At 41.5% G+C, this 21772-nt stretch overlaps 1 long non-coding RNA gene across 1 annotated transcript in view; it reads left to right on the plus strand.

The window, feature by feature from the left end:
- Window positions 1-21215, plus strand: part of LOC122476796 — a 115116-nt gene extending 93901 nt beyond the window's left edge. The window contains exon 2 of the long non-coding RNA XR_006295609.1: window positions 19482-21215. This is a non-coding gene — a long non-coding RNA (uncharacterized LOC122476796). The remainder of the gene's footprint in view (window positions 1-19481) is intronic.
- The last annotated feature ends 557 nt before the right edge of the window (window positions 21216-21772 follow it).

Genomic DNA, 21772 nt, shown 5'->3' on the forward strand with positions numbered 1-21772 from the left:
CTCAGACTTCGCCACTAATGAGTACCTGAAGACTATTCAATCCCAACCAGTATCACAAGCAGAAACAGAAAAGTGTAGAAAATTGTAGGAGTTACTCCATTCAACAAACATTTAGTGGCACTGATCTGGGCCCTGGAGATAAAGATAAATATAGTCCCTGCCCTCCAAAAGGTTTCAGTGTAGTCAAGGACAGAGACAAGTAAACTGGCAGATTTCAACCCAAACTGAAAGTGTTCTGAGAGTGTAACTGATCACAGGATACTAAGTACACACACACACACACACACACACACACACACACGGTGGGGGGTTGGGGAGGGGCCCTGGGGGTTGGGAAAGACATTCCAGACATTCCAGGCCATGGAGTTCAGCTTTAGGTTTAGGTCAATAGAACACCATTCATGAGTTATGAAAGGGGAAACGAAATTATGAGATCACTCTGGCTGTGTGTCAAAGAAATTGGTAGGGAGTGAAAAAGATGTCAAGAACAGCAATTACCAGGGCGCTTCAGTGGTTCGGGTAAGAAAGGATGCAGTGAAAGATAAAGATGAGTCAAGAAAGGTATTAGGAGTCAGAATCAGTAGGATTTAGTGATCAGTGAGATGTGGGTGGGGGGAAGGAGGAGAGGTGGGTCCCCAATAAAGACCCTTCGTTTCTAGCTGGGGCAAAGAGGTGGGTGGTGGCACCATTCACGGAACCAGGAAATACAGAAAGAGGAGATGTGGGGTTGTTTTTTAAAAATATTGTTCAATAGAACATTGTTTATTAACAGAAAAACCTTTAATATGACCTTAAGCTAACACAATAGATGTCAATGAAGACTCATAAGAATCAGAGATTTTATCCTATATCAAACTTAACTAATACTTTAAAGGATGCAGGTTATTTAAAGGATAGAGAGGCAAATATACTGGCAAAGCATAGACAACCCTATAGTGTAAGTGAAGAATATTTCTTTAATAAAAATAATTGCTGACACTGATTTTTCCATTTCATAAATTCAGATTTTATTACCTCAGATTTTCTTAAATCAGGGTCCACTTCTAGTTATATCTACAGTTATTGTTTAAATACATGGGAGAGAGTATTATTGATACATCTTTTTATTATTACTTTTAGGTAGATTTGCAGTAAAATGGTTGTTTAAACTAATTACTATAAATACTGTTTGCTAGTTATTAAGTAATCGAATATTCAACACTACATATACTTTTTTCCCCTGGAACATTTCTGTCACTTTTCTAAAAACATTTACAAATTTAGCCTATCATGACTGAACCCTTAAAAATGAGCTAGAACCAGGGCACCTGGATGGCTCAGTCGACTGACTTCGGCTCAGGTCATGATCTCACGGTTGGTGAGTTCGAGCCGTGTGTGGAGCTCCATGCTGATAGCTCAGAGCCTGGAACCTGTTTCGGATTCTGTGTCTCCCTCTCTGCTGCTCCCCTGCTCTCACTCTTGTCTCTCTGTCAAAAATAAATAAGCATTAAAAAAATTAGCTAGAACCCTCAACATCTACAGGAAATCCAGCTTGCAGTGTCGTTAGTATTTTTGGACTTGCAGATGGTCCCGCTGGCTAATGTTTAATAAAAGGTAGAACATGAATGTAGCTTCGTGAGAGCCATTCATGGTTGTGGGCAATCAGTGCACCTGCAAGCTGCCGGTCAGGATACCCCGACCACTCTTTGGCAGTCTTGTTTGGTGAGAGAACATTTATGGGGTCAAGTGGAGAGCAATCGGATGTGCCAGAACAAGGCGGGCTAATAAAATGCAGAACAACCAACTGGTTGTTGAAATCTGAAAGTTTGTTTTCAATTTGAGAAAACAAGGCGGGGGGAGTGAGAAAGTGGGGGGCGGCTCCTTCATACAAAGGACAAGCACCGTACTGAACCCCTCACTACCCACCCCACTGTCATGCGACTTCTATGATCCCACATCACAACAATTTTATTCAAGTCAGCTTCTGTGTATTGAACATCCAATACGGGCTAGGCCTAGAGCAACAGGGGTGAATACTGCAGTTTCTGGCCTCTGGGAACTTATAGTTCAGTGTGGGTGACAAGCACATTAGTGGATAAGTACGCAGCGATGTATTTAGGGCTCTAATACATGTGTGCACAAAGTGTTGTAGGTTGGGGTCAGAAAGTACAGGGACATAACTGCATCGGAAAGGGTGTGTACTTTGTCCAACAGAAAGTCCTTGAAGCTTTGTGAGCAGTGAAGTGACGTGGTCGAAGGGGCGTAAAAGAAAACCTGGTAACTTTGTGTAGTGAGGACAAGGACATGGAGAAATTACAGGAAAGAAAGTAATTAGGAGACCATTTGATTAATTCTGGCATGTGACGACAAAGATTTGAATTAAAGTAGTACTGGTGGTGAGGAAAATAAACGATGTCCGTTAATTTAATGGACGAATTGAAATCAACATGGCCTGGTGGCTGAGTGGTCAGGAAGGACAAAGCAGAGAATGGCTTTGTGTGTCTGTAACTGACAGTGTGGTGGAGCCATCACAGAAACGGAAAGCTTATGAGAGGGGCACAGTTCGAAGGAGAGAGGCTATGTTGTGTTTTCAGCATGTGTGTTTTGAGTGGCAATTGAGCATCCAAGTGGAAATGGGCAGCACATAACTGGGCACATAGGCTTAAGCACAGGAAGGAGGGCAGGTGTAAAGAGGGAGGATTATAAGCATTCTACACCTAGGGGACAATCGAGACACAAAAAGCAACATGTTATATGAGTCCAGTTATATGAAAGGTCTAGAACAGACAAATCTATAGAGCTTGGAAAGTAATCTAAAGTATATTAGTGGTTGCCTAGGTTGGGGAGGGGCAGAGAATAGCTGCTCAATGGGATTTCCTTTTGGGGGTAATGAAAATATTCTGAAATCAGACTGTTGTACTAAAAATTGCATCGTATGCCTTAAACAAGTGAAGTTTATGGTATATAAATGATATGTCCATAAAAAAAGCAAATAGCATAAAAGTAAAACCTGAATTCAAAAGAGAAACAGAATCCTAAACCTCGACCTCCTCTCCTACTGTGAACACACGCAGGTGCACGCACGCACACGCACACACACACACACACACACACACACATCCGTATGGTTTCAATTAGTGCAAGCCAGCGAAGGAAAGAGGAGAGTAAAATGTCCAGATAGAAAGGGGGGTGGCGCACAAAGGAGCAGGAATCCCACAGAGCCCAGAGGGCAATGCTTGCACAAAGGTGTCTTTGCAGGAGAACCTGGGTAGCTCGGTGGGTTAAGCATCTGACTCTTGGTTTTGGCTCAGGTCATGATCTCACAGTTCTTGGGATCGAGCCCTGAGTAGGGCACTTAGCTGACTGTGGAGCCCGCTTGGGATTCTCTCTCTCCCTCTCTCTATGCCCCTCCCCCACATGCACTGTCTCTGTCACTGTCAACATAAATAAATAAACTTAAGAAGAAAGAGAGAGAAAGGCTCCTTTGCAAAAGGTGGGAGGGAACAGGTGAGGCTGCTGGCTTCCGGAGGCATTGGGGATCAGGCAGACTGGCAGCGGCTGGGGGGGGGGGGGGAAGCAGAGATGAGGTGTTGACCAGAGAGGCACATGGCCAGGGCTAAGAGAATGGGAGTGCTGGGTAGGTAGAATAAGACCGTGGGGAAGGAGGGAAGGGAAAGGCGGCAAGCACTCCCAAGAGGCAAGGGGAAGACAGCTAGGTAGCAGTCCCAGATCCCCAGCTGAGAGAAGTGGGCCAGAGATTGCAGAGGCAGATAGGTGAGCCCAGGGGAAACCACAACGGAAAGCATGACCCAGGACCGGGGAGGGTGGCTCCTGAATTTTGCACTGAGAATTTCTAGCAGAATTCCTAGCAGCCATCTCTGGGCTGGCTATACTTGTTCTGGAGCGTGAGAGAAAAAAATAAATAAAAATACGATCAAGAACCTGATAATATAAGAAATTCTGTTGCAACACAGGAAAGATTCTAAGGGTCTGAAAAATCTAGTTCAAACCGGTTCCCTTATCAGCTACAAATAAGAGCTTGAGTAGTCACCACCCTTGGCTATGGGCACTTCTGCTTTAAAATATATCTCTTTCTGCCTAGGGATCATTTTAAGATAACATCATCCATAAGGGACATAGCCTTCTAGATGAGATTTTTGTAATTACAGATATAGACATAAAGCAACTAAATATATATAAATAGGGACAAAGGGCCTGATTAGTTGAATGTAGTAGTATGCTTTGGGTTTTCTATCTTGGTGGGAATTTGATACATTTTGCACTATTCCGGACTCTTTTCTACCCAGATTCTTCTTTCCCAAGGCATCTGGATGGCTAACCCTCATCCTTCTTTCAGGTCTTCGACCAAGCGTCACTTTCTCAGTAATGCCTACCCCTATCATCCTGTTCTGTAGCGCAACCTACCCAACACACCTTGCATTACCAATCCCCTAATCCTGCTCTATCCTTTGTGAAAATCTCCAGATCATTTATAATCTTCTAACATACTATGTAATTTAGTTGTTTTCATGTGTATTGCTCATTGTCTCTCCTTCCCTACTAGAAGATGAGCTCCATGGGAGCAGGCATCTCTGCCATTTTTTGCTCCTTGATGTATTTCCAGCATCTTACATAGAGCTTGACATATAACAGATGCTCAATAAATATTAGTTGAACAAATTAATGTATCAAGTTATAGAGCTGGTTTCGTGTACTTTTGACAGTTATGTGATGTTGACAAGCATCACAGCATTTTCTCCATCATTTGGGAGTTCAAAATGTTGAAATTCCTCTTCCCTTTCCTTGACAACCGTCCCCATCCTTCACCTGTAACTCCAAGCTCTTTGTTTGAAAATGGACATATCTGATTCTAGGTAGTGAGTAGAGAACTACATACAGATTAAATATCAAAAGAAAATGAACTCTCTGCTCTAGTACAACCAAGGCTGGATAAAACCAAGGCTGGATAATACAACCAAGGCTGGATAAAACCAGAAGATCAAGAATGATCACACACAACAGTCTTAGATGTTTGAAGACGGGAATAAGGTGTTAGCATTCCTATCCTCAGATTAAGATACACTGACAGTTGAACAGGAAGACTTCTGTGTAATTAGTGAGAAGCTAGATGTAGTATCCTATGTGATCATCCTAGAAGAGTCTTCAAGAAAAGAAAGTGATGAATGTAAATATCTTACTGCTGTGGTTAGTAGAATGAACCTGATTCTGAATGACATAACAAAATCTTCCTGGTAAAGAAAAGCATGGAAGACATTTCCTGTTGCTTCTTGGAATGAACGCACCACTAGGAAGAGGTGGTTTCGATTTGGGGAGCATTTCCATGGGCTTGTGAGGATGGCAGCTTTGAACTTGGAAAGCAGCTTAATGTAGTGGAAAGAACATGGGCCCTGGGGGTCAGATGAATCATTAAATTCTGGCTCTGCCACTTATGTTTCTACCTTGAACACAGTCTGAGGAAGAGAAAGGAAGAGTGGCTTTTAGTAACTTAGAGAAACACTGTTTCAGGGCTTATAACAATGGGGCTGGCCTAAAGATGAATTCTTGTTTGGATAGGAAAAGAATGAGGTCTGTGCTAGGTGAGTGCAATGACTGATGTCAAAGTAAACTATTTCAAACCATTCTGATCGTATCCAATGATGCTTGAGAGATCATAAACCAGTTCCATTACTGCTTGATAGAATCAGAGGGAGATGTTCAGTGGCATCAGAAAGGAGGTATAAGAGATGTTTTATCTAAGCATTATATGGTACACCTAGGAAAGAAGAGGGCCATTTTGAGACCACCCGCCTCCATTACCGCTTGGAAATTGGGGTGTGGGAGAAAAAAAACAACCTTCTAAGAGTCTTGGGTGGGGCTAGAAGACTCAGTAGCTGTGAAGTTAGGTAGTTAAAAGTGTGGACTCTGGATTCGGGCACACCTGGGTTTCAAATGTTACTTGTTATAAGTGCTACCTTGAGTTAGCTAGTTAATTTCTAGGCTTTAGTTTCCCCAGCTGTAAAATGGGCTTAATGAAATGATGCATGTAAAGCACTTAGCGCAGGGCCAGGCACATACTAATGTGTTACATAAATATGCTTTGCTATTGGCTAAATACCAGCCGCCAAAATTGTCATAAAAGAGCAATGAGCCCAAAAGTTGGCCCCATCGTTTCAATGATTAGTTTCAAACCCTCCTAACTGCTATTGCTTTGGCTTCATTCCATTTCAGTCTGACTTGACTACACTTCTTAGTGGGACCCCCAAACTCCGATATTGTCATATCTGTGGCCATAACAACTAGAAACATAGCAGATTACTTACCTGTCAAATGGGAAAAGCTAGTTTCTTCTTCCCTCTTCTCCAGGCAAATTCATATTAAGGGAAGAATATCCAGGGAATCATCAAATTTGCTCACACAAATGGCATCAAGAAAAAATTAGCCTCAGTTAATCCCACACAGCATATTCATCTACAGTCTCTTTAAATTCAAATAAACTTTAAAAAGAATGCTTAAAAAACATGGCTTAAAGAACTCATTGGCCGGAGCATCTAGGTGGCTCCGTTGGTTAAGTGTCTGACTCTTGATTTCGGCTCAGGTCATGAGCTCACATTTCGCGAGTTTGAGCCTCTCTCTCTCTCTCTCTCTAAAAAAAAAAAAAAAAAAAAAAAAAAAAAAAAAAAAAAAAAAAGAACTCATTAGCTAAAATGCTAAGCATGGTGTTACCACATGAGCCAGCAATTATAATTCTGGGTATATAGAAAAATGAAGATGTATGTCCACACAAAAACTTGTACACAAATGTTCATAGCAGCGCTATTTGTAATAGACAAAAAGTTGTAACAACCCAAATGCCCATCAGCTAATGAATGGATAAACAAAATGTGGTATATCCATACAAGGGGCTATTATTCATCCATTAAAAGGAATAAAGAGCTGATATAATATGGATGAACCTTGAAGAAATTATGCTAAGTGAAAGAAGCTAGACACAAAAGGTCATGTATTATATGATTCCACTTATCTCAAACATTCAGAATAGGCAAATCTACAGGGACAAAAAGTAGATTGGTGGCTGCCAGGCGCTAAGTGGGGAAGAGGTTGGAAGGTTACTGCTTAATAGGTATGTGGTTTTTTATTGGAATGATACAAATGTGCTAAAATTAAATAGTGGTGATGATTGTACAAGTCAGTGAATATGTACAAAACTGAATGGTACGTTTTGACGGTGAACTATACTGTAGGTATACAGTCTGGACGGTATTACATCTCAATAAAGCTGTTAAAAACCCCCATTGGCACATTTAATGTTTATAATTGACGACCTTGGGATTTAGAATGTTTATTTTGTGCGTGAGCAGCTCCCTTCTCTACCACTGCTGCTAACCGTGTATGATAACGTAGCTAATGGAGCAAATGAAGGCAGAAAGGCTAATCATTGTTCTTGTACTTGTAGGCAATAAAAATAATCCCTTTGCCTTCTGCTCAAAGGGCTTTCAGAATAAGTTTCTTACTATTTGTCTTTAGCCAGGTTTATTAATTTCCTGCATATTCGTGAGTGCTAGCTCACCCCAAGTGAGCCCTTCTGCCCAGTTTATAATTATGCCTAGATCTGTTGCCACAGCCTACCGTTACTTCTGCAATCAAGTATTAATGCCACGTTTCCTCCAGTTAGTTGAGGAATTTCAAATTGCTACTGATTAACACTGGAACCATTCCCTAAATGGGTATAAATAAAGAGAATGTGCTTCAATGTTAGATGAGAAACTAGGAGACTGCATTATCTGTTCCAGGCAAGCCATCACCATTTCCAAGTTGGAGTTCAAATTTTTTTCTCCAAAAACTAGGTTTCAGAAAGGTATACCAGATCACAGTAGGACTGAGAACATATGAATACAATAAATAAAATGTGAAAGGTTCACTTGTGGCTCCTTTAAATGTCAAATAAGGCCATGGTCACTGAAAACTTTCTTCTTCCTTTTTATGACAAGAATACCTGTTGGTGTCACGTAGGACATGACTTAACAGTTCTCAAACCATTTATCAGCTGACAAATTATAAAAAGTAAATTATTACAGGAAGGGAAAGGAGCAAAAGCTAACATTTTAAAAACTAGCCTGTGAGTTTAAAGAGATCATATTTTGATACTTGGAGCTGTCCATTGGCCATGCCTTGTGTTCTGCATTAGATGATTAAGAACAAAATCCTAACTTTAATTGAGCCCTTTTATAGGAGAGGGGTAGATTATACATTATTTCATACATTAGCCTGAACCAGAATACCTGCCTAAAAGCTCTATTATCTCCAGATAGATTCCAATAAAATTATTTCAAGAAAGATACTTTCTTTCTGAATTCAGAGATAAAGGCATGTTTTTAGCAGAGGGAACAGCAGCTTACTCCTTAACTCCACAAGTCAGGACTTGTCAGTCTACCACCATTATGCTACGACATTCACGGGCTAACACAGGCATGTGCCAAAGGATGAGACTTCATAGTCTGTAACTCATGTCAGAGGAAATCTTCAGGACCTGGATAGAAACTCACATAGGTTCCAAGTATCTTAAGAACTACAATGCCTTTTAGGGATGCTCAAAATCAGATTTTTTAAACTTTTTTTTTTTTAATTTAGAGAGAGAGCACGAGCACCAGTAGGGGAGAGGGGCAGAGGGAGGGAGAGAGAATCTTAAGGAGCCTCCACATTCAGCACAGAACCTGACGTGGGACTCAATTCCATGTGTCTGGGATCATGACCTGTGCCAATTTCAAGGGTCGGATGCTCAACCAACTGAGCCACCCAGACACCCCACAAAATCAGATATTTTAAAAGATGCTTTGAACAAGCAGATAGTGGAAGGGTAAAGCAAGGGATCCCCATAAGCAAGTAATTCTCAGGTGTGTGGAGAGCAAAGTCCTCCCCCCCCACAACCCTGCAAAATTTCATATTTAAGTAATCTGTACACCCAATGTGGGGCTTGAACTCACAACCCCAAGGTCAAGAGTCACATGCTCTACCCACGCAGCCAGACAAGCACCCCAGAGCAAGGTCCTTAAAATAAGGACTAGCAGGAGAAACTAGAGAGATTATTGCTTCTTCTACTTACCTTTTGTAATTGAGTCTGTCTCTTCCACTGGACTGTGGGCTCCTTGAGAGTAGTCTATTTCTGTTTAATTGCTGAGTTCCTCAGTGTATAGCACATTTTAGGTACTCTTTAGATTCTTATGGCCCTTAATGCGTTGGCAGAAAAGAAACTTGAGAAGGGCTAGGAGTCAGTGTACCTGTTCTGTGGGTGCCCTTGAGTAGTTCCCTTGCATCCCAAGGGGAAGTAGGGGAGCGAGCCCTATTTCAGTGGTTCCCAGCCCTGACTGCACACCTAAAATCACCAGAAGAGCTTTAAAAATGTAGATGTCAGGGCCTCATCTCCAGAAAATCTCATTTAATTGGTTTGGGGTAGGACTGGCCACAGGTGTTTTTTATTAGTCCTTCTAGTGTGTGGCCAGGGCTGAGAACCACTGCCCTGTAGTAATATAGGAATTCAATCCACTGGTGGTTGTGAGTCATATATGTTAGTATGCTAGAGAGTCATCTTTTTGTTTAACATATGGCTTTCTTGGTTCTACCCCAAGAGATCCTGAATCACTGGATTTGGCAAGATGCTTCAGCCAAGAATCTACATTCGTAATAAGCACATGATTCGGATGCAGTGGGTCCAAAGACCATGCCTCCAGAAACAGTACCATGGAGCCACTCCCTTTGTCCTCTGAAGGCACCTGGGTTAGCTTTGAGAATAGAAACCCAGCAAACAGCGTGGGTTCTTAAAATAGAACTGTTTCTATCCTCTTGCCATCAAACGCAAGCATGTTCATTTCTCTGGTGAGTGGTTCTATGGTGCCGAATTTTCACCTGCTTGATCATTCATTAGCTCAAGACTTATCTGAAATGCAGGCTGAGAACAACTAGTTGTTCTTTCTGTGATGCCACTGGTCCTATTAAGGCAATTGTCTCAAACATTTTTGATCCAATGACATTAGACAAAACACAATTGTTTCCTTTGCACCCAGCAGCCTTGCAAGGAAGTATGAAAGTCCAGTATTCTCATTTTGAAAAATGGGCAGTTTGAGGCAGAAACTGACCCTAAGGCAGGGCTGTATTAGATTGGGAAAAATCAAAGCCTTGATCTGATTTGTGTCAAAAGCACTTTAACATCTCTGACCTAATTTTTCCTTACTAATCCCCTTATGAAGCAAGGTGGGGCAGGTGTCATTCTCGTCCATCTTTGAAGCTTCAGGTTCCAGCTTAAGCAACCATTCCTTTGGGCTAAGTTTTGTCCTCTCCGTGGGTCTTTTCATGTGAAGATACTCCAGCAATAGGTTACATGGCATTGGATATTTTCAGCAGGTGGCTTTCTGTTTGCTAGGGGAGAAAACTGGCAAAGAGAGAGCACTGAAAACCAAATAAAAGGGAACCATTACCCAAAGTGGCAACCCCAAGAGAAGTGATTGTGGAAGAAGAATGTTCTAGATCAGTTTCATTTATTTCTCAAGTCACCTGGAGCAGGCCTTGGGACCCAAATGCAAATGAGGCAATTTGGGGACGCTGCCATGTTTGCTGGAACTGTGTTCAAGGACACATTCCTCATTGATAGCAAAAATATTGAGATTTGAGAGAAAATAAATTGCTTTGAAATTAAAATACCATCAACCTACCATCTTCTCTTTTAAAGATGTTGACCTTTGGGAATGTAAAGTCTTTCAATACTAAATCAGTCTGGATGATATTGAATTATGCCCTTAACATAGGGAAGAGACCCTCTTATCTTCCTCTTTGGAAAACGAAAGCTGTTCTCTATAACTACCCTCCTTTGTAAATTTGAAGAGTCATCTTTATTTTCCAGATTGTCTTCTCCTTATCACTGTGATTTGTATATTCCTTGAAAAGAGAGAGAGAGAGAGACAGAGAGAGAGACAGGGGTCAGGATCTAGCCTTAGTAATATGAGATGGAGTTTGGATAGAACCAAACAGAAAAATCTAGACTCAGAGTCCAGAGCTCAAGGAATCTCTGGAGTCTGAGAAAGTCTAAATATGGGTGCTTCACTGTGGAATCTGACGTATGGGGGATGTTTACATGGAGATATGAGTTCATAGGGCTAGTTCAAAGCAAACTACTGGGCAATATGTACTCTTCACAGAGGTCAAGGTAGAACCCAGGGGCCAGGAGTTCCATACAGGGTAACTGGGAGGTCAAGATCAGAAGATAATTGTCTTTATAGATGACAGGCTGTTCAGGCAGACGAATGCCTTACGGTGACCATCAGAGATAAGGTTATCAAGCTGTTCAAAGACAGTTGGGTAGGTAATCACATTAGCTGTTAGCTGCATGGATGTCAACAACTGGCACCTTAAACCTGAGACACAAATGACAGAAACATAGTTTGTGAGAAGTTGGGTCATAAGGGAAGAGCAGGATACCCCTGATTCAAGACTCATCCAAAGGACAGCTGAAGACCTGGGGTCTTGGCCCTAGCTCTGCCATTAACTCATAGTATGGGACCTAGGCAATTCACTCATATTTATCAAATGAAGGAGTCAAGATAGCTCAGTTCTAAACCGATATGGCACTCGTGTATTGCAGTGCTCTTAATCATTTGTCACTTGCAGTATGGAAGTGTTCATGACACTGAAGGAAATATGTCCTGCACAGGATTGTCATCTAGTATGTGGGTGCCAGGGGGAAAGGTCGAAACTTATTTATGTGGGGCACTGTTTCTCAAAATGTAATATGCTTACGAGTCACCTAGGGATATTGTTAAAAGGCAGATCCAGATTCGGTAGGTCTGGGGTGGAGTCTGAGGTTCTGCATTTCCCACAAGCTCTCAGCTGATGCTGATGTTGTTTGGCCATGGGCCACACTATGAGTATCAAGTGGATGGTGGATCATGCCATCTGAAACTCTATTATCCTTAAGTCTAATTACTTACTATCTTCCTGTCCCTCCTTCTCTCAACTCTAGGTCAATATTGGCCCCAGATACCAGGCTTTGATGCATCTGTTGGTGGGTGGGGCCCAGTAGGTAAAATGTGGAACTAGGAGGACCATTGCCCCAGTCTGACCCCAGTTGCCAGTCCAGTTGACGGTGTGCTGTATATAATATGCGTCAGCTGCCCTGACTCTGGGTTCCATGATCCTACTAGCTGTTGGCTTTGGTAGAGCTCCTTTGCCGCATCAAATTGGTGGACACGGTCGCCAGTGACATCCACTGGGGAAATTCATGGCATTATAGGGTGAGATAGCCCATTTGCATCAGAGAAGCAGGCCCTTAAAAAAAGAGAAAGAAACACTACTGGGGAGAAAGGATGGTCAATCCACTTGGGAAAATTTTCCAAGACCCCTTGCATTAAAATATCCATCTCACTTTACCTTTATGATTTCCTGAATAACCATTTTCTGTCTCAGACAGTGAGCTCTCCTTGTTTGATACTGTATGGCTGGGGCCAACCACAGCACACCATATAGGGTGGGTGTTCGGCAAATATTTGTTGAATGTATGACTGAACGAATGAACCAAGGAGTCAGAGCTTAAAGGAGTCTTACGTGGGGGATTCAGCAGGAGGAGCAACAGACCAGCGGGAGGCAGAGAGCAGGGAAGCATGCACTCATTCAGTCTTCTGAAGTGCCCCTGCCCTTGCACTCTCCTTTGTTGTTCAGTAATACACAACAGGATGCACCTGCCCAGACATGGGAACTCTAGCTGGGTAGCTAGGAAAGCTGATACAAAGCCCCTGTTAATTAAAAAGCATTTGCAACTGGAATTGTCTTCTGGCCAACACAAAGTGCCCTGCCTCTTGATGGATTTAATGTCTACATGTATTGAGAATATACAATGAACAGTCTCAGAATCATCTCCGAATCCTGAAGCCAGCAAAGGAAGCAAGATGTATGCAAAGTCACCCTGCTGTTATTTATCACGTCAAAGCAAAATATTAATGAATGGCCAGATGGCCAAGGAAATCAAGTATGTTTTTCTATGGGTTTGTTAATGAAAGTAATGCTTAAGCTTTTCTGCCCTAATTTCCTCTGGTCTATTACTTGGTCCTACCTATCTCTGTTCTAGCCAAGTAATAGCACGAGTGCCCATGCTGGAACTTTCAGAATGATGTACTCAAACAATGTAAACCAAGCTTTGCAACCTCTAGGGAATTTTCCATTTTGAAAAAGGACACTAATTAAACCAGTGGAATGGATAGAAGAGACGATGAGGGAGGATGAAGCGGAGCTGGGAGGGACTTCTCACGGATTTTACCTGGATGTCGTGTAGGTAAGCCACCACACCTCTCTGCTATGCCTGTTTGCTAGGACCCCACTAGCCCCACTACTCAGATTTGCCATCAGGAGATAAAAACAATGTGTCATGGCCAGTGGAAATCCAATCGTTCTACAGTTGCATTTTGAAATTTGCCTAGGAAAAATCTCTCCAGTCGAAATATTGAGACAGATGAGGGCTGGTGTCTGTTTGGCTTAAAGGAGGATTCTTTTGTGGCCTTCTGGAAGCACTGCATGACCTGACCCTCCACGCAGACAGACTGAGGTCCAAAAAGACCAGAGAAGCCGGCAAGTGTATTGTGAGCTTTTAATTGAGAGATCAGTGTGCTCCCCTGTGACCAAAGCCCGAACTGCAGCCACAGGAGAGGAGACCCAGACCGGTGGTTCTTCCTGCTAAAGCCTCACCGTAATTACTGTGTGGCTGCTTTGTTTTCCAGGGCAGAGGCTAAAGGGGAGGATATTTAGAAGAGCATCAGAGGAAAATCTAAATTCTGCTTCCAGCATTACTAATCTTCCCTGTTGAAAATTAGCAACTCTTTAGTAAAACCCTTGATAGAGCACCATTAGGGTTTATGTGTGACAAAGAGTAGCTACTAATGGCCCTTAATGATGAGTAAGTGGATTGTTCAGAATATTACTTATTTAATGAAAAGTGATGGCTGTCTCACTGCAGCGAGGAGAGAGATGCTAAGTGGCCTCTTCACATGTATGTCCCTTTTAGTGCTAGCCTTTATCAGAGCCCACACACTTGAGAGACTCTAAACAAAAAAGACTCATCTTCACCTGGTAACAACCACTATAGAACGCACCCAGAAATTGCTTTCGGTCCATTTTCCAAATGCTCCTTGGTGCTTCCAACCAATTGTCAACCTCTTTGTGGTTCTAAAGTTTGGAGACCATTGATCCAATGGAAATGGACCAGAGAGTAAGGAAGTCTGAGTTTTTCCCCCTCTGAATCAAATCTCCACTAATAGCAGGATGATGTCAATGATGGCATCTGTATCCTCATCTAGAAAACAAGAGGCTTGGGCTCAAGGGCCTTAAAGGCCTGTTCTTACAAGTTCGGTGTTCCATGTTCCCGAGCTTCATTCAGTTTGTAACTGGAAAGGTGATATTGCTAAAGCACACACTTGAAACATGAAATCGATTGATTGATTGGTTGATTGATTGGAGGCAAAAAAAAAAAAACACTTTAAAGGCTTGCTGGCTTCTGCATTGATTCAGCATGCCAGAGTGAGGGAGTAGCACCCTAACACTCTTCTTGCCCAAAAAGTATTTGAGAACTGCTGCCTCTCCATTATCTCATTGGATTATTCGTGTCTTAATTCCACAACTTTCCCCAGTCTGGTGATATATGCACAAACGCATTTATCAAAGTACAACAGGAAGAATACGGAAATGGCTTTAAAGTCCCACAACAGGGAAATTATTAAGTAAATTATAATATATCAGCTTGGTAGAATAGCAGGCAGCTGCTGAAAATGACAGACAAGAAGTTGTGTAACAACAGGAAGGGGTATTTATAAAACACTAGAAGCTTTCAAAAGGAGAACACAGCATTGTAGATTTACCATGATTATAACCATAAATTATGTAAGTATATAGATAAAGTTTGAAAGGGAATGCGGGGAAATGAAAATAATTATATTTAGTTGGCAGAGGTTGAAAACATTTTATTTTAAAATGTCCTTTACTGTGGTTATAACATTATTTTAACAATTTTTTGAAGAAAACCAAATTATAAGTGGATCCTATCTTAAAAACAGATTATAAGCCTGAGATTCTTCTGTAAGTCAGATGTCTGGCACACCAAAATATTATTCATAGTGGTTGTGGGGAGTCTCAAATGATTTCAAAATATGCTGCTGGAGTTAACCAAAATATAACTTAAAAACTATGAGTTTTCAGGGGCACCTGGGTGGTTCAGTCGGTTAAGCGTCTGACTTTGGCTCAGGTCGTGATCTTGCGGTCCCTGAGTTTGAGCCTCGCATCGGGCTCTGTGCTGACAGCTGAGAGCCCGGAGCCTGTTTCGGATTCTGTGTCTCCGTCTCTCTCTGTCCCTCCCCCACTCATGCTCTGTCTCTCTCTCAAAAATGAATAAACATTAAAAAAAAAACACCATGAGTTTTCAGTTGAAAAAGTAGTATAAAACTACAACATTGCAATAAAATAGAAAGGAGAAATTTTTACTTCTCTTGAATGCTGGTGGTACTTAAGAAAAAGCAGGTTTCATTAAAGGAAGATGATAAAGGTAGGCAGGTACTTCTGTTGACATTCTGAAGGGGTCTTTGGACAGTTTCAAGGATGTTAACAGCTTCAGGCGCCGGTTCTTTGTATAATTTCATATCATAATTTATACATTTCTCTTTGATTCAAGTGCATCACTATCATTATGCTCATGCATGATGAGAGTCTTTTCTTCTTCCTTTTGACACGTAAATGAGATGAGTATAGAGGGAGACAAAGAAAAAAAAAGAAAAGAGAAAGAAAGTTTTGGGAAGTAAACCCAGAGCTGAGAAAGAAAGAAGCAACTAAAAGGTGGTTGAAGCAGATATAACCCAAAATTCAAGAAAGAGACTGAAATGAAATTATATAGATAAAGACAAGACCAAGTTTATTTCTGGTGATCTAGCAGAGCAGAATAACTATCTTGACTGATCTTCCTGCCTTAGACACACACGCACAGACACGCACACACACACACAAACTAAAAATGTTAACTGAAATATTCTAAACATCATCAAAGTATCAAGGAAAAAGAGTTACTAGTTACCAAGCTAAAATGTGAGTGAAGGCTGGAACAGAGAAGTAGTGGGGCATTCTTTGTAATTCTGAACTAAAGACATTTACTGAACTTGGAGAATCTCAATATGAATTTTCATGGCCTCTTGAGGTGTGCTTGACAAAAGATTAAGCTCAGAGCCATCCAAGGTGGGGAATCTAATACTGATTATATAATTACAATGCCTTGTGGAGTCAAAAGAACAGAACTAAATATATATATATATATATATATATATACACACACACATACACACACACATATATATACATATACATATATACGCATGTATATATATATATGTGTATATATGTATATATATACATATAGCAGGGCGCCTGGGTTGCTCAGTCGGTTAAGCATCCTACTTCGGCTCAGGTCATGATCTCACGGTTTGTGAGTTTGAGCCCCACATCGGGCTCTGTTGCTGACAGCTTGGAACCTGGAGCCTGATTAGGATTCTGTGTCTCCCTCTCTCTCTGCCCTTCCCCTGCTCACACTCTTTTTCTCTCTCTCTCAAAAATAAATAAACATAAAAAATAGAGAGCAAATATTTCTCCATCTCTCTATCAGAGGAAGAAGAAATGTAGTTATTACAAGGTCTAGTAATTGTCTGGGAGAGTAAGAAAATGATCAAAATATTTTTGGTAAGTTAAATCTGCACATAGCCACTTCAAAGATAACCATTAAAAGCATCAAATAGAGTCCATAACTTCTAAATTAGTAGAAGAGAAAATGCAATGATAAAATATATTTCATCTATCTAAAATAATGGAGAAAGAAACGCAGAACAGGTATATAAAAGAAACAGAAGAGCTGAGACCATTGGAAAGCACAAAACAATACGGTAGATAGAAATCCAAAGAGATCACTAATTATATCAAATGTAAGTGGGCTAAAAGCTCTAGCTAATAAGAAAGATGTTCAGGTTAGATTAGTAAAACGATCAACTAAATGTTGTTTATAAGAGCCACATCAGAAAGATAGAGACAGACGGTTGAAAGTAAAATATGGAAAGTTATGCCATGAACATGCCAGCAAGATGAAATACGGTGTAGCTAGCTTACTATCTGTTAAAATAGACTTGAGGCACAAAGTATTTCTAAAGATGAAGAGGGTCACTTCGAAATAACAATAAGCTTAATTTGCAAGACTGATAGGACAGTTGTGAATTTGTATCTCCTAACCTCTCAAGAATATAAATGACCTATAAAAAATAGAAAAATTCACAATAGTGGAAGGTTTTTAAGCACATCTCTCTCTCAGTAATACACAGAACAAGCAGACCAAAAAAAAAATACAAAAGACCTAAATAACATGCATAACAAATCATATTAAGAGACAGGTTGAGATTGTAACACCCCCCAAATTATAAAATACACATTTTCCAAAGGATGCGTAGAACATTTATATAAAATTATACCTTCAACATATGTTCAATCTTCAAAACCACACAATTCACTTTATCTCATAGCGATGCAATAAAGCCAGAAGTCAATAACCAAAAGATAATTGGAAAATACATTTGTAAATTAAGAAACACGTTAAGGGGGCAAAACAACAGGTTATAACGAAAATGAGAAATTAATTTGAACTGAAGTGTAATGAAAGCTACAACGATAGACTACTAGATGTGCATGAGATTGGCAAGAAGGGAGTAGTCTTACAGTGCTGACTGCTGGTGAGTCTGCAGAGCAGTGGGAACTCTCCTGCACTGATGGAAACCTAAATCGGTACATCAGCATAAAAAGGAAACAGTTACCTACGTGGACACAGCCCTGGGTCCCAGTGATTCCACTCCTGGGTATATACCCTGGAGACCTGTGCTCCTGTGTCCCAGGAGATGTGCACAGGAATGTTCTTAGCATTGTTGTTTGTAATAGCTCAAAACTGGAAGTAGCCCAACTGTTGTTAGCAATGACATCGGTGATGCTGCCGCTGAGAATAATAATGTGGGTGAAGAAATTGCGGCACATTTTAAAATGGAATGATGCACGGCAGTCAAAGTAGAATGAACTACCCGTACGTGCAGCAACATGGGTCGGTCTCACAAACAGAAAGAGGGAACCATGTCATTCATAAATGCATACTGTATAATTCCATTTACATAAAGTTTTTTTTTTAAGGCGGGCACCCTAAACTTCAGAGATTCATGCCCAACGGGGACTAGTAGAAACTTAAGCAAGGGAATAATTGGCACAAAGCTAGCACAGTGGGTCCCCCTGTGAGGAGAGACTGTGATTGAAGCAGAGGGAGCTTCTGAAACATTGGCCCTATTCTGATGTTCTCACTGTTAGGAGATACAAATCTACAACTCTCTTTTTATTCTTGCGAATTAAGCTTATCGTCATTACGAAGTGACCTTCTTCATCTTTAGAAATACTTTGTGCCTCAAAGTCTATTTTAACAGATACTAAGCTAGCTATACCATATTTCTTGTTAGCATGTTCATGGCCTATCATTCCATATCTTAATTTCACCATTTCTGTCTCTATCTTTCTGATGTGGCTCTTATAAACAACATTTAGTTGATCGTTTTACTAATCTAACCTGAACATCTTTCTTATTAGCTAGAGCTTTTAGCCCACTTACATTTGATATAATTAATGATCTCTTCAGATTTCTATCTGCCATATTGTTTTGTGCTTTCCAGTGGTCTCAGCTCTTCTGTTTTTTTTTTTTTTTATATACACCGGTTCCGTATTTCTTTCTCCATTATTTTAGATGGATTAAATATATTTTATCATTCCATTTTAACTGGGGTGAAAGTTGCATGGGTGTTCTCTAGGATATCCTTTAAAATATGCTCATGTTTCACATAAACGTCTGCAAGTGTGATATGCTTCATAAAAATTAAATCTGGGGTGCCTAGGTGGCTCAGTTGATTAAGCGTCTGACTTCGGCTCAGGTCATGATCTCAGGTTTCCTGGGTTTGAGTCCCTCCTCGGGCTCTGTGCTGACCACTTGGAGCCTGGAGCCTGCTTCCGATTCTGTGTTCCCCTCTCTTTTTGTCCCTCCTCCACTTGCACCCTGTCTCTCAAAAAAATGAATGCATGTCACAAAATTTTTAAAAAAGTAAATATATTAATTTTTAAAAGCATCAAGAAAAGAAAGGGCCACTTCCTCTTTCACTTCATTTTTCACTCATTCATCAAGGACTCACTGAACAAATACTGAGTTCTTACTACATGTCAGGTATTGTTCTAGAGAAAACACTGGCGATACAAAAAAGAAGACAAAATCTCTGTCTGAAACCTTTGCGTGGCCAATGGCAGAGAATCTAACTCAACCTGGCCACATACCTGAAAGGTACAGAGGCAGACTGAGTCTCAAATAGGTTTTGATCTAACAATTCAACCATGTCACCAAGGTTCTTTTTGTCCCTCTTTTCTGTCCTCTGCAGTGTCAGTTTTATCTTCTGGTTTTCCATGATGCCTTCGAGCAGGGTCAGATGGTTCCCTACTGGCTATAAACGGCTATAGCAGCCCCAAGCCTCACATCTTCATACTCATGGAAGAGCAAACGTCCTGAGGTTTACCAGAATTGGATGAGCTGAAGCCGGGGTTATATTCCCATTTCTGAAACAATCAGAAGAACTTCAAGAGGGGGAGCAAATTAATGCGGCTGGGCCTGGAGTAGGTAATGAGTTCAACGTATTCAGTCCAAGCGTGTGGCTGAAAATCATATTTGCACTGCTCCCCGAATCGTGAATCAGAAGCTGTTGCCAGCAGAATGGAAGTTAGAAAAGCAACTAAAATCGTTCTCTGTGGTCCCTGGATCATGGAGCACACATTCTTGGGACGGTGGGGGAATCGGAGAAGAAATAAGCCAACAAATAAGCAAGATAGACATGGTGATAAATGCTTTGATGGTCCTAGAATAGGATGTGGTCTCCAAGAAAACAGATTTATATTTGTTTTGCTCTTTCCAATATCCCACCTGCCTAAGCCAGTGCCTAGCACACATCGGCCCAAAGTAAATGTTTGTTGAGTTGAATTGCATGAAATAATAAGGAGGGTAAAATGATAATCGTTGCTCTGTATCATGCCTCTCTGCTCCCAACCAACTGCTTTCCTTGGGTCTCCCTTGTCAGCGACATGCCTTGGCTTCTGCTCTCCTTCCCACCTGGGACCTACTCCTTTCCCCCACTGTGTGTCCAGGTCCTACACATTGTTCCCAACTTTGTCAAAATTCCATCTTCTTCAGGTGCCTTCCATGACATACCTGCTGCTCTTTAACTTCCTCCTGACCATCCTCTGCTCCACCATGGCATTTATCAGCAATGTGCCTTTTAGCCCTAGGTTTTATTAGACTTGGTAATTTGCCAAATGTTCTTTTATAACATTAACTAACACAATTTTATCTTTACATGCCTTAAAATCCCGAACAGAGCATGATCTATCTGTAGATAGGCATTGGTTGTTTTTTCCCTAGCTTAGCCATTTACTAGGTATATATGAACCTGGGTAAATGATTTGCTGCTCTGAGAGTCAATTTCCTGATCTGTAACATGGGGGTTGTACCTCCCTCGTGAGGCTGCTCTGAGTACTGAGGTTATGTATGCCACCTCCACATGGTAGGTACTTGATAAACAGGGGTGATGATGAAGAAGAAGGAGGACGGAGGGGAGGAGGAGGGAGAGGAGGAGGCAGGGGAGGAGGAGGAGAAGGAGAAGGAGAAAGCAGCTTTGATTTCACCATCAGCAGGAAGGCACTCGCTGAAGCATGGCAAGCTAAGTGACCACACCGCTGAACTGAAGGAACGGAGAGGAAGGGAGAGGCAGGAGCCTAGCAGCCAGCGCCCGACACAGCCATCCCTTACAGCCCTGGCGCTCACGCTGAACTAACAAGCACCTAATTGACTCAAATGATGGTACGTGTGAGCCTCGGCGGGTGCTGGATGAGCTGCCGCCGGGGGGCGGAGGTGCTGCTATTATGCTAATTCTTGTGCATCCCACGGGTCAGAAAAGAACAGATACTTCATCCGCCACGGGAGGAATGGCAGCAATTAAGGCAGTCACGATGCCATGAAGTGGTATTAACGAAACAAATGAGGACTCTGTCTCTGGGTAAAATCACTCCGGTCTTTTGGGGGGAAAAATCCCTGCCTAAATAAATTGTTTACTTTTTCGCAGCCATGACTGCTCAATTAGATCATTCATGAGCATGGTGTCCCCAAATGTAAAGAGTGAAATGGACAGGCTTTCCTCTAATCCCTGCTTCTCTACCAGCTGGCTCGTTGGGCTTAGAGTACACCTGCTGCCTTCTCAGCTACAAACTTTCCAACCCCTCAGCCAAGTCCACCCCATCCAGCTCTGCTTTCCACCGCAGATGAGATTTGGGGCTAGGGAAGGTCACTACTGAGCAATCAGGTCAAGTGAGTTAGTGCCTGAGGTCCTGACCTGCACGTACGGCTGGCTGCAAAAACTTTCTCGAACGTGTTCCAGGTATGTTCATTCTAGTGGTTGAAATGAGATTGACCTGATTTAAAATTTGCCCATTTGTGAGTTTTGTGACTTTCAGCAAACACTTAACTTCTTTAGTGGAAAAAAATAAGATCTGCCTTATAAAGTAGTTATGAGAATCAAATATGATGAAGCATGCCTGGTGTTCGGCATAGTGCTTGGCACAAATTAAGTATCAATGAACGTTAGCTTTTATTATAATTATTGGCAGGGGCAGTGGTGATATCGAA

Source organism: Prionailurus bengalensis, chromosome X, assembly GCF_016509475.1.
Source record: "Prionailurus bengalensis isolate Pbe53 chromosome X, Fcat_Pben_1.1_paternal_pri, whole genome shotgun sequence".
Classification (NCBI taxonomy): domain Eukaryota; kingdom Metazoa; phylum Chordata; class Mammalia; order Carnivora; family Felidae; genus Prionailurus; species Prionailurus bengalensis.